This window comes from Lepidochelys olivacea (genome assembly GCF_965140295.1).
Source record: "Lepidochelys olivacea isolate rLepOli2 genome assembly, chromosome: 7".
NCBI lineage: Eukaryota > Metazoa > Chordata > Testudines > Cheloniidae > Lepidochelys > Lepidochelys olivacea.
Genome location: NC_140417.1, coordinates 73,081,424 through 73,095,844, shown reverse-complemented (window position 1 = coordinate 73,095,844; position 14,421 = coordinate 73,081,424). Strand labels below are relative to the sequence as shown.

At 40.2% G+C, this 14,421-nt stretch overlaps 1 protein-coding gene across 2 annotated transcripts in view; it reads left to right on the top strand.

Annotated features, from left to right (window-relative positions):
* BMPR1A (bone morphogenetic protein receptor type 1A) overlaps window positions 1–14,421 on the top strand; it is a 172,426-nt gene that overhangs the window by 42,333 nt on the left and 115,672 nt on the right. For both annotated transcript variants that reach the window (XM_084635589.1, XM_084635590.1), the window contains exon 2: window positions 9,244–9,363. The gene's annotated coding sequence lies outside the window, so the exon portion shown is untranslated. The remainder of the gene's footprint in view (window positions 1–9,243; window positions 9,364–14,421) is intronic.

Here is a 14,421-nt window from a genome sequence, read left to right as displayed (position 1 = left end):
ACTTCTCAAAAACAGTTGTTTCAGCAGTTCACTACTTCTCTGAACCTATAAAATAACTCTATTTATGGAGGGATAATTCCATAAACCTCTGAAAAGGAATTCTGTTTAAGAATATAATGAAACAACATTGGTTGGTTCCTAATATTTTGACCAAAAGACAGGAGAAGCTGCACATCAACCTTTCAAGCTCAATACAGCATTGGTTCCACTTCTGACTTCACTTCATGATCTGTCACGAGACACAATGACAACTGGTGTCATTTCTATCAGTAAGCAGGGAGAGATACAATATATTAGCTAGAGAAGCTGTGACTTTAGTGGAATAGATGGAGGGATATCTCATTCACTTCCAGGTACTGTAACTGGCAGGCTCACAGTTAAATTAGAGTGTGAGAGTGAGATGGCAGCTTTGCCGTTTGGGTTCTCCCTTATTAATTTTACAGTAGTATATTTCCCTTGAAACTATCCCTATTTTTAATCTTCATTTTTCTTAGGAATCAGGCCATCTACCTTCTCTCATTCTGCCCTAATCAGGGTATTTAGAATCCTATATTTTTTTTATGGAAGATTGGGTCCAGATACTTTTATAGAGGATCTAAGTTTAGGAAATCTGATTTTATTATTCATCTTGTTTCAATGATCACTAATAGTTCTCGGGTTCCTATATCACTAAAGGATGCATACATTGTGGGTAACTAGGCCTGGTCATAGAGAGTTGGCATGCATTGAGCTAGGAGGATTGCACAGTGTCAGATGAATTCAAGTTTGTCGCAGTAGAGGGGATCTCATGCTGCCACCTGAACTTCTGTCCACAGGTTTGCCAGGCATGTGAATCTGTCGACTTCAGAGACTGCACTCCAGCAACAGATATTCTGACTGAAATTCCTTTTTTTTTTTTTTTATTTAAAGAACACATTTCTGTGTTGGGCACTCCCACACAGAGTGCAATCACTTCAGAATACAGGAAGCTTGAATAGAAATATGTATTTTGTCTTTAGAGCCAATTCTACATGATGGTAGCCTCAATCAATTCCTGTGGAAACCAGTTGGAGTTGGTGGGGCTCAGAACCTTGCTCAATGAGGCCCAAAGTTTCAAGAAAACTAGGTCATTCTCTGAAGTTAGGTTTTGCTGGTATCATATTTGATCAGGCAGAGGAACCAATAGAAAAGCAGAGTTTTTGAACTCCCATGCAGGTGGTCATTTTATTTTCTCCACAATGGCTTAGGTTTCTGTTAAGAGATCAAAATAGTCTTCTTGGAGTCCAGATAATCTTTCAGTAGGAAATGTTATGCTGCTAAATATAACAAGTTTAAAAGTTTGCTGAAGGTAGAGAGCTCTTAACCCAATTTCATATGTCATTCCAGTTTCCTTAGACCTTGAGGGTGTCTTGAGGGTGTTCAAAGCCATCAGTGGCAGCTGTGAAGGCTTACTTAACTGCTCTTTCTGCCTGTTGTATCCTGTGAAAGCAACCATGGTGTCCATCCATCCTCTGAAACAGTTTTTTTAAAAGAACTTGAAAATGTGTATATCATCACTCTAATTTGGTGTCACCCAAATTCAAGAGGGTCCTTTTTAACCTTTGGGTGTTGCTCGCTCAGTATTGCCAGTGTTCACTATTTTATTGTGAGTGATGGGATTTTGGAGGGATCTGGAGCCCATCTTGTAATATTCTGACAATTTCCAGCCCCGTCATACAGTTCAGTCCTACCAGTAGCTCAACTGGAAGCCGACAGAATCTCTCCGTTCCGCTTGTAGCATTCTCACAGGAGCGGGTGGGGAAGGAAGGAGCAAAGAGCCCAGCAGCTGAGTGTGGCCTAGTCCCTCTTCCTCACTCCCATCCTGGAGAAACAGACAGGATTGAACTTCTGATCCTCTCCTCTCTTGCACCCAGCCTGGGAAGGGGTGTGAGTGTGGGTGTGTGTGGGTGTTCGTTGCAGAGCAATTCCCCCTCCAGCCTGGGAATGGGGAGATGAGAGGAGAAGCCACTGCACACTCCCCCTTCTCTCCCAGCTGCCTGGGAGAGGGGGGTGAAAAACCCCAGGAGGAGCAGAGATGAGGCTGGGTGGACTGGATTGTGGGGGGGTTGTACTAATAGTTGGGGCCCCTGGGTTCTAGGGAGGGGGAGAAGCTACAAGGGCTGCAGAACAATTACTTTTAGCTATTTGGACAATTGAGTTTTAAAATAAAATAAATTGTTGTAATTACTGGTTAATATATAATATATGTAGTTATCAAAATTATAAAAGGATTATTTAAATTTTTTGAAATATTTTGAATGTGATTGAATTCATTATTTTAAAAATATTTAGGGACTATAGATATAACTATTTTACTGAAATATAGAAAAATCAGAAGGATGGTTGATGTAAAGAGATTCTATGCTTCAAAGATATTCTTACAAGTAAAGATCTTTGCAGCTTACATAAATCTTCACTGAAAAATAATTGGACAACCTGGTACGTGGAGAGAGTGCTTTGTGTTTCCTGGTTTGTTCGTTGCTAATTTTTCAGCATTTTAAAGACCTTGTACAGTATATTTATAAATATGTGTGAATAAGGTTTTCCCATCAGATTTTAATGTTATCACACAGTAGAGCTCTTTGCTGAGTGTTTTATATCTGTGTACAAGAACTTGACATAAGTACTTTCCTTTTTTCCCAACAGCATGGATGCCTTCCCTCCATTCCATCTCTCGATTTTTGAAGGGATACTTTTGGGGGGACATCCATCAAAGTATCACACACATTGCCAGGAGAGTAGAGTGAAAAAGTCAAAAGACAGACTAAAAACATGTCTTGATGTAATATTGTTCATTGTAGTAGCTCTCAACGAAGTTCTCATTTTGGTGGTGGTTGCTGTGTTTAAAGGGCCTCAGAATTGCAGGCCCTGTCAGTCAAACCCATATTAAATGCTACAGAGACAGAAGGGGTTCTTAGGCATCAATCTGCATACCTGACCAAAATAGTATCTGACTTTCATCTATCAGTTATCATTGCCAATGATTTTCCCTAAGCCCCATAGCTGTCCTGTGAAGGAGAGGTTGCACACCTTGGATGTCTGAAGAGCAAATATCTACTACTTAGGCCTAAACTGTTTAAGAAATCAAAGATATTGTTTGTGGTCTCCAAAAAATAATCTGAATATCAAATCATCTCTACTCAAAGGTTGTCTACATGGATAAGACAGTGCTTCAGTTATGTTATGAACTGACTGTGGGACTGAACGTCACAGGGCCCATACAGCTAGAGGTATGGTAGTCTCAGTAGCCAGTGTCTGTAGTATGACTATATCTGAAAGCTGTAGGGTTGCTACATGAAAATCAGTTTACACATTCAGGAATCACTCGTCTCTTGACACTGTTTGAAGAGCTTTTTATCAGAATGTTTCGGTCACTGTAGAAATAGCAGTATTTCTCTGTCAACATTTTAGGTCAGCTAAGGAAATTATTAGTAGAAATTAATATGTTGTCCGTGTTAGAAAATAAATATTTTAGGAGGAAAAAAAGCATGCGCAAAAAAGTTAAATGTTTGTTTCACTTTATTAAACCTTTGCCTTGCTTAAATATTAAGGATAAAGTTAATCTTAACAGTTGAACAAGTTCTGCTTTAAGCAGTTGTCCAATAAAGTCAGTAAGGATCCTCTGTCTTTCAAGAGCCTGTATTCTTGGATCTTGTAACAGTTGGAATGTAAAGGACTGTAATTTTCAAAAAGATAGTTTAGGAAATGCAGCAAAAATATTGAAGTATCTTCCTAGAACTGTGGAAAAGATAAATAAAAAACATTTGTGACAACATTGCTTCCCTGAATTGTTGATAAGTACATGCCATCCATTTCTGTTTGTGAGTCAAAACCACTGACTTTGGTTTAAAGTATTTTCTTCGATTTTCTTCCTTAATTCAGCTGTAACTAAATGAATGTAGGTACTACTTTATCAGAACCCTGGAATAAAGGTTGAGTGGATGGCATGATTAACAGAAGTAGTAGTACATTCAAATCTTGGAGATTAAGAAAAAGTCAGAAATATAAAAAAATTTAAATGAAAAGTAAGCTTAATTTCAACAATGAATTAAACAAGACTAAGCAAAGCTCACAGATACCCACATGGGAAAATATAGGGTTTATTTCCAGAATAAAAGGACATAGTACTTTTACACCAATTTGTGAATTCAGCTAGATCAAGACTGTGTGTGTAACTACTTGAGAAAAAAGTAGAAATCAACAGCATCTTAAGCTGAGACAAGACACCTCCTGACCAGATCTGATAAAAGGCCAGATCATTAAAGATGAGAAGTGTTGGAAGAGCCTGACAGTTCAGCTGAACTTCATGCAGTCTATTGTTGTATCCTAGTAGTTAATCAAAATAACTTGTGACCATTTATCATAAGCTCATAGTAACAGCCATGATAAAAATATTCCTTCTGTGCAAATGAACCCTTTGATTTCAATGAGATACTCATTCAGCTAAGCCATTCAGCCTTAATTCTGGTTGTTAATGACCTTTTTTTAAAGTGGTGAAGTGGGGATCTAATGTTTTCAATATTGTATGGAAATTGCATGGCAGACTTAAGATTGGTTGGGTTCCAAAGCTGTACATTTCCATACCTTAATGTGTTTGGATTTCTTAAGTTTTTGAACATAACTCTGAATTTCCTTGGGTAGTAAGGAATGTTAGTTATCCCAATGTCTTTGGGATAACTAACACATTACTGAATTTTTATCCATATGTTATTGATATATTCCCCATTTTAACCCCAGTTTTAGATTTTTATCTAGGAATTTACTTATGTAACTTTTGAGAAGTAATTTGACTAGTAATTTTGCAATGCAATGGTAAACTGATGATTTATTATATGATTTCCAGCTGTTTACCATTTAGTAATGAAGCAGAGTCTAGTTTGTCATTTTCATCCAATTCTGAGCAAACAAGTAAATTTGGACTTTGTAATGCTGCTGGCAACCTTATCAGATGTTGAATAAAATCTTGTTTAGATGAAATTTGAGGTTATTTAAATAGTTTTGCCAAAAAAAGTCACATGGTAATTGTATGGAAAAAGCTGTCAGTTTTATGATATTAGACTTATAGCAGTTTTGTGGCATTTCTTTTGCTTTTCCCATGTAGTGTTTAGTAATGTAACTGCTCAGGGCTTGGCTACACTTGCGAGTTAGAGCGCATTAAAGCAGCCCTGGGCGCACTAGCTCACTACCTGTTCACATTGGCAAGGCACATAGAGCACTTTGACTCCACAGCTAGAGCGCTCTTGGTACTCCACCTTGATGAGAAGATTAATGCTGGCTGCGTCTTGGCTGAAACGCGTGGGTGTCAGTGTGAACGAGGTGTTGCATTACTGCGCTCTGATCAGCCTCGGCAAATGTCCCATAATTCCCTTAAGTCAAGTGGCCACTCTTGTCATTGTTTTTGAATCGCTGCAGGAATGCGGATATGCCCTTTGAAAGCTCCGTTTCTGACAGCCAGCATGCTTATCTGCGCCGAGACAAAGCAAGCCATTAGTGTGGAATGCTGTTGTTGTGAGTGGGGGCGGGGGTCTGCTGCTGTCTGAACTTACAAGACAGCATGCTGACAAGCTCTCAGCCCCCCAAAAACCCACTCTCTCCCCCCACATACACACAACATACTCCCTGTCACACTCCACCCCACCCAATTGAAAAGCACGTTACAGTCACTTGCATGATGGGATAGCTGCCCATAATGCACTGTTCCCAGTGCCGCTGCAAATGTGGCCACACCAGTGCGCTTGAAGCTGTCAGTGTGGACAGTGTGCAGCGCTTTCCCTACTGCGCTCTCCAAAGGCTGGTTTAACTCAAAGTGCTCTACATCTGCAAGTGTAGCCATGCCCTCAGTTAATGTGAACTTAGACCTTCATTCTGTTCTTAGTTTGTTATGCTCGATAATGCACTTTTGATTTCATTAGATTTTGTTGAAGGTTCACTGAATTATCCAGTTGCTGAATGAAGTAAGCTCTTTCAGTAAATCCTTTTGATTTATAGTCTTAAGATATTGTATTTGATTTCAACTAATTTAGTTTTTGATGGGTCACCCTCCTCCCTCACTTTCTTTTGTTTTGGTATTTAAGTTCTGTACACTGACTTCTTTATACCTTCACTTTGTAATGAATAACTGCCTTGATGGTTACAAAGTGGAAGAGAATGGAAGTATGAAAATAACTTTATTTTTATTTTGATAGTTATTGTTTTGCATTTAAAAGGATGATGCCAAATTCTTGGTATGTCCAAAATTTCACCCAACTTTTCTTTACCTTTATCAATTTGATATGTGACATTTAAGTTTGGTTCCTTCTGTGTTACAGCGCCAGTGAGATCTTTAGCTTCTAGGGTTTTCTTTCCCCCCAATTTATTAATGAAAGTTTACCAGAGTCTCCACGCAAATGTACAGGCAGCAGAAAACAGCAGTTAACAAAACACAAAATTGAAAATCAGTGGAGAAGCTTTCTCTTGCCTGCAAATGACTACCCGCATAAAAATCATGCTTATCCATGCTCTGTTCGTGTTATCTGAGCACGGTTGGTAGTCTTCTAGCACCTCAGGAAAAACAAGTAACCATTATTAATTATTAGAATTCTTAGAATTCATACTTAAAATGGAAATAAAACTCATATTCATATCAATTCAGATGATTTTTATAACTGAAATTTAATATAAGTCACTCAGTGGCACTTAGAAGCTGATTGGGAAAGGAAGGAAATAAAACCTGGTGTGTAATACAGGCAGTATACTCACAGTAATAAACAATTAAGCTTAAGTGCTGGGTCGTTCTCCAGTGAGCCAGGAGGTTTTGCAGAAGGTTGTCTAAAAAAGTGGGATTTTGGAACAGGGCTTGTGGTTTGGTGAGTAATGGGAGGAGGGAGAGTTGTCTAAGGCAGAAGAATAATTTGGTTTTAATTGAGTTGAAGATTCATTTGAGTGAACTGCAAGGCTGCTATATGGTGGTTAGGGGATTGTTGGGCATATGATCCAGAAAATGTGAGTAAAGAATTTTACAAAAATTAATGATGATAGCTGCTTCAAGAGGTTGGGAATATTACCAAGAGTACAGTACTCAGAAACAGCACTAACTTTGTTCAAAATCACTGTTATTTTTTCCCTTTAACAGTGACCTGTTTTAAAGCTATGGCATGAACTATATTATTGGATAAATGGGACGTGACATCTAAGATTTATGGCTGTTGCAGTAGGATAGCCAGGAAATCACAGAATCTCCTTTCTGTTTACAGTAGCATGCTGTGGAGCGCTACAGCGGTATAGCTATTGAAGATGTTTCAGAAATAGGGAAAGGAGACTTGAGTTCACTTTGTAGGTTTTGTAATCTTGTTAAGAAAACAAAGGTTTGCTAAATGTAGAGCAACAGTCAGTTTTTCTTCATTTTGACCATGGAATATTTAAGAGTCCAGTGTCCGCCTGTCTGCTCAACAGAGACAGTTGTTTTTATGAACTCATGCTATCTGATATTCAGGACAGTTTCAGGTTGCCCATTATATACAAATGTATTATTTATTGTCAAGACTATTAAACCTCACCCTGATAAAAACAATGCTTATAAATGGATGTGGGGATGGAGTTTTTTTACCTTCTTGTAATGTGAGAGGTCATTGTGGTGTTAGGGGAGAAAGAGGGAAGAAAACCAGACAATAGAAGCTTTGCCTTTCTACGAAAGCCACGTGCTTTGGTACATCCCTATTCCGGTATTGCAAAGCTCAACCATTCAAAAATGAATCAGGCTCCAAAAATCATGAGATTGGCTTAAGTATCATCTCTTTAAAAAGGATAAATATGAGGATCTTTTTATTTGCCTTCTGTTATTTGATCCTTTAGAAGACACGCGTGTCATGTTTTCAAGCCTTTCTCCGTAACCATGAGGGCTAGACATTTTAAATGAAAGCTGAGATTCTCATGTTTCCAGAAGTAGGGACAGAAGTAGGGACAAGACTTGTAATAAAATTGCCAGAGTTGGCGACACTGCTATTGAGGACAGCATTTGTGCACATGGTTAAAGTTAGCATGTGCTTAAATGTTTTTTGAATAAGGGTTATTTCCTGAATCCCTGCCCTGTTGATGAAACTGAATATTTGGTTATTTGAATCCAATATATTTTAGTGAGTGAACTCTCTTGATACATTTATATAGCTAAGATGATGGGTTTGAGCCTGCTTTTGGTTCACTTGGTCTCCTCTAACTGGTGAAGCTCGTTTACACAGAAAATTACTGCTCGGCAACCGATTGTGTGAATCTACAGTGGATCAGCTTGCTGTGGAGTAATGTCTCACGTGGACACTTTACTACAGTGAAATGAGAGTTCTGGAGTGCAACTTAGCATGCTACATAGCAGTACTCAAAGCCACACTCTGGGGCCATCCCTGCACTATAGCAGCGTCCATGCTACGTAAGAAGCTGGTGCTGTCGATTCACATCCTGGCTTGCAGCATGGTACCTTGCTATGTCGACAAGCCCCCGGACAGGTGCCAGTAAACTTCTTCCAGCTCTTATGCATAGAGCCCTGCAAATCTGCAGATAGCCGCATCATACCTGCAAATAGCCACAGACCATGTTTGTGGCTCATGGATTGGATGCAGATACAAATTTTGTATCTGCATAGGGCTTTCCATATACACTCTGTCAGCTCCTCTACTTGCTTTACAATCTCTGAAGCCATGTCAGTGCTCATCTCCAATAAACCTGTTGTTTCTCAGAGTCTGGTTTTCTGAAGGAAAACACATTAAAATTAGTGTGTAATTGCACATTGAAAGCTCAGAGAAAAAATAATTGCCCCAAGTTAAAAAAGTCTGTCTGTCTGTCTGTCTGTCTGTCTCTCTCTCTCTCTCTCTCTCTCAAAAGACTGTCTGATTCCTTAAAGTGGAAGAAAAAATTATTCTTTACAAATCAGTTAAGTCATTAATATATTTCTTTGTAAGTGTATAATTTGAATAGAATACAAATAAATTCCAAATGCTTTTGGGGTATCCTTAATATGTTTTTACTATTATATCAAGGCTTTAAAAGTGTAAAATATTTGAAATATGGCAGCTCTAGAGGTTTTCTGTGGAAAGCAATAGATAGCAACAAGAAATAGACAACAGTTAATCTCCATAATTGTAGATATATCTGCAATAATCAGTTCATGTTATGTATTGTAAACCATTACAGTAATTTCTCTATTACTGACAAAGTATTGCTGCAGACTCAAAGGCAAATCCTCTTCCTGTCTTACAGATTAATAGAAATATGCATTGCTGTAATATCATATTGGAATTGATGAAGTGGAAATACAGATGAAGACAGTCTGAAGAAGATTTTACATAAAATATAGTTTCATCCAACTCCCCAACTGAGGTAAGGTGAAACCAAAAAATCCCTAACCCACCTAAGAGTTGTAAGAGTAATAAGTGCATTGTTAAACCTTGATTTTTTGATTTTTTTTCCTTTTAAAATAAGGAACATAAACATTTTCACACAAACCATAAAATGTAATTTTGGATTTGGAGTACTACAAACACTTTCTTTCTGTGCCTCTGTTCCAACTCTGAAAAATTACCCAAATTCAAAAATATTAACCCACATACACAGTTTTCCTTCCTTGGAAAACAAGAATTGCATTATCACATCAGACCAAAAATCCATCTAGTCTGGTATGATATCTCTGATGGTGATCAGTACCAGATGCCTCAGTAGACAGTATATAGCATCTATAACACTGTAGGATACCGTGTGTGTGGGCAAGTTTCTTCCTAATCCGTGGCATAATTGTTGATTTGCATGACATTTTATAAGACTTATAAATGTTTCTGCTAGCTGGTGTTACTATAGTTATTCTTACTAGCCACATCTAATCTTTTTTTAATCCTACTAAGTTTTTTTCCTCAGTAACACCTCGAGTCATTGAGTTCCACAGGTTAATTATGCATGCTGTAGGTTTTTTTTTTTCTTTACTCAGTTTCAGATATGGTGCTTTTTAATCGCATTGGGTTTTTAAAACTATATTTTGAGGGGGTAAGCGGAAGCACCCATGTGATCACCTCTGTTCTATTACTTTACATACCTCTATCCTTTCACCTCGTATGCATCTCCTCAATAAACTACATAGTCCTAATTTTCTTATTTTCTCACTGTATGGCACTCTTTACAAGCCTGTAGTCGTTTCTGTTGCTCTGAATAGCCATTTTTCTGCTTCTGTTATGTAGTTTGTGAGATGGCATGACCAATGTTGACGCAGATTTGATTCAAAGTAAGGGAGGACTAAGAATTTATTTATTGGCACTGTAACATTTTAAGTTTCTTTCTTCATACAATCTAACTTTGTTTATTTTTTTTGACCACTGCTGGACTTGAGTAGATGTTTTCATTGAACTGATCACAGTGATGAGTAGGCCTTCTTTCTGAATAAGTAGAATTAATTAGAGCATTATTTGTATTTATTTTCATGGAACTTCATCTGAACTTATCACCTAAAAATCGGCTGACTGTGATAGATACATGTATACCATAGTCACTACATTATAAACCAATATTATGCATATGTTTTTGTAATTATGAAAGTTTATTAGTCTTGGTGCAAAATGTTCTTGGTCATGTTTACCACTATTGATAATATAAACTAATGATATTTTGTTTGCCCCCCCCACCCCCAACAACAACAAAAGCTGATGTGAGTAGTTTCTTTTGTTGAAAGGATAAATTTGTCCATGTTACAGAGCTGAGGTGAGAAGAAATACATATGAAAAACATAGTTCTGTATTTAATATTTCCTACCCTTTAGTTTTTCTCACTAAGACAACTTATGCTGCTTTCATTGGAGCATTTTGTAGACAGCTGGCAGCTGCACCAGCCTAGCAGCAGGTACCAGCCATTCTGATGGCTCTATTGATGCCTGACAGTGAGGCTCAGAATGGGCAACTTACCACTGCCTCATGGACAAAAATCTTTGAGATAGAGTTCCAATCTGTTGTTGGCTAGAAAGTTGAGACCTAAAATAATTCAGTTATTTTACATAACATAGAAATAGAGCCAAGAATGGGAATCTAATAAAATGATACTTCAATGAAGAATTGTAAGTGATTTATCCCTTTTTTTTTATTTTGAGCAATAGTTCAGGGGAAAATAGCCTGAGCTGAGCTATCCCTCCCCCACACTACACAATTAAGTTTGCCTATGTTACATCACTTTACAGCCACTGCAGTAATTACTGTGGTTTTTCATGTCCACACGACCCTCCTTCTATCGGTGGTGCACGTTCTCACCAGAAATGCTTGCACCGACTTAAGAGGGGCAGTCTTGGGGGGCTGAGAGTCTGGTTTCTGAGCTTGGCAGCTGCCCAGGCTCTCAGCTCCCCGCTCCCTGCAGGGACCAGGAGCCGGGCTCTAGTAGGGAACTGAGAGCCTGTGTGGCAGCTGGGCTCCAGCTGGTTAGCTCTGTGGGGAGCTGAGAACCAGGGTGGCAGCTGAACTCAAAACTGGAGTCCCCCATCCGCCATGAGGTGACAGCCCGCACTGTGAGCCCAGTGTGGGGTTCACCGCACAGAGCCTACCAGCTTTTCTTGTCAATTTCACAGCTGCCTCAGGCTCAGAGCAGCACCAGGGCTCACAGCTGAAGTTGTCAAATTGACAAGAAAGGCTGGTAGGCTCCATGCTGCGAAATTGAGCCTGGGCTGTTACCCTGGAGTAGGGGACGGAGGCTCGAGCTGTGAGCCTGGTTGACAGCTAGGGGGCCAGCTGTGAGCCTGGTTCTGGGCTCAGTTTCGTAGTAGGGAGCCTATCACCCTTTCTTTTCAATTTCATGGCTGCAGCTGTGAGTCCCCTGCTGCAGAGCGGAGCTGTGAAATTGACAAGATGATAGCCAACAGCTAATGTAAGTATAACGCAGTGTGTGAACGGATACTGCATTGCCCTAACTAGTCCAATATAAGCGCTATGCCTCTCATGGAGATGAAGTTATTCTGTCAGTGTCGGGGGGCACTTACATCGGTGGGAGCAAGGCTGTCGTGTAGTCACTGACATAATTAGGTCAGTGTAAGATGCCTTACATCAACCTAACTCTAATGTGGACAAACCCCTAGACTCAATTCTGAAGCTCCCTCCTTCCTATGAGGATATTGCCCGGGCATCACTGAATGTGAAACATCCATATGGACACTACTCGAAGAAGAGGTTACTGACCTTGTGCAGTAACTGTGGTTCTTAGAGATGTATCTTCCTATGCGTGCTCCAGTACCCTCTCTCCTTCCCCTCTTCTTTGGGCTCTTCATTGCTGGGCGATCAGATAGAGAAGGACCTGAGGGTGGTTTGCCCATGCAGCTCTGTATACCCTTACGGTGGGGCGTGAGGTTGTGTAAAGTTTGTGCACAGGCCAAATGGACACTGCTAATGGAAAATTTCTAATTAAAGTCTCAAGATGAGAAGCTGCAGAAATGTGGTATTTGTTTTCTTAAGACTAGAGAGAGAGAGAGATATTGAACTGTTGTCACTACTCTTCCTCGAGTGATGGATCAGTCTGTGCCACATGGATTTTGGAGAAGACTTTGCCCACACTCCATTCGATTTGTTTCCTTTCAGAGACAAAGTGAAGTAGTTAGAGTGGAGTTTTTTGATATCCATTTGTCTCTACCTTAAAAATATTCTCTGTGTTCTTACAACTCTATTTTAAAGCTAAGAATGGAACGTTCTCTGTTTCGCTATAACATCCACCTATCAAATATTGTACCTTCTAAGAACCAAAGGGAAAGTGCTCATAGGTCTCTAGATTTGTGCAGGAGCAATTAACATTACTAGTAAATACTTAGCGCAATAACGCGGCAGTATGGTTCATATGTGGCCTTGAGCCAAAGAATTTACAATCTAAATTAGCAAACAGAGAACTCGAAGAAAAAGGAAAGGGCTAGGGAAAGAAAGGCGTTAATATTGTTGTATAACATGGGAAATGAATTTTAAAGTGTCATGAGATTTGTCTGTATGATTCCCTTTTCTTGGGACATGTATGTAAACTCAAAATCTTTTAAATAGCAGTGCTTTTGAGGGCGACACCATGCACCCTCATTCGTGCTGGAATCGGAGGGTATAAAAGGAGATTGTTCCCAAGGATTATTTTGTTCTTTCTTTTGTCCCCTCACACTCTTTCTAATGGGAGAAGCGCATGGGGTCACTTGATCAAATCTGTTTCTTAGTGCCCAGTACAGTTGATATCATCAAGCTCTTTGACTCTTTCACAAAAAGTGGGCTCCTCAGGCTCAGCATAATTGTACTGAAGATCTGCATCGCTTCCAGGTCAAAGTTAGGTGATGAAGTCAGTGCTAATACATACTCTGTGCTGAATCTTGCCTAGTGTTCCTAACTGTGTCAGTGGGAGACTGTATAAACAAAAAGACGAAAAGATGACTGACGTTACCCAGGTACAGACTGGACTGATGGACAGATATGTCTTCTCAGTTCACTGAACTGAGTTGCCTTTTACACTGCTTTGCCGTGAGAGCACCCACTCCTGATCTGCTCTCATACAGCCTTCAGCATCTAAGTTACTCTGAGTTATATTGTATGAGTGCTGTAGCCCCCTAGTCATGAATTACGTTGCAATGCAACACCAGCAAACTCCTAGTCCCAGACTTTCCACCAGAAATGTGCATTTTGTACTGACTAGCACCTGTGTTCCCTCTGAGCTGTGCGGTCGGGCGGCCACTCAGGAGTGATTCAAGGGCCGTGCACTTGATTAGCATAGCCGTGCACATCCGACAGTGTGTGTTTAGGTGTCCCTCACTCTCTCACATTCCCCCCCACCACCCTCCCTCCGCTTTGCAGCCATGTTGCTCCTGCAGCTGCTCCTGAGAAACTCCTGTTGGCTGTGCAGAGTGGGGTCGGGGGGGCAGGGAGGTGCTGATTTCAGGGTGTTCCCCTGCCACTGTGCCCCATCTCCACAGAGCAGGAGTGAGGGGACGGGGCTCAGGACTCTAGCAGGAGAGCACTGCTGTGATCTGAGGTCTGAACCAGCCTTCCAGGTGAGTGAGTGCCTTAGAGAGACAGCACATGGTCTTTCAGAGACTTCCCCAGGAGACAGCTCACACAGTCTATCTCTTTATCTCGTGCTCTCTCTCTGTCTTTCTGTCTCTCCCCCTGCCCATGTACCCCATCTCTGCAGAGCGAAGGAGGGGGAACATGGTTCAGGAGGAGAGCTTTCAGTGAGTGCCATAAAGAGGCAGCGCATGGACCTCCCCGAAACTTATCCAGCAGCCAGCACACACACTGTCTGTCTGTCTGTCTCTGTCTCTCTCTCTCATGCTCTGTGTGTGTCTCTCTCACACACACCCCCACTCTGTCACACACACAGTCTGTGTCTCTTACACACACACACTTGTCTCTCATGCTCTATTTCACAGACACATTGTCTCACGCTCTGTTTCTCTCACTC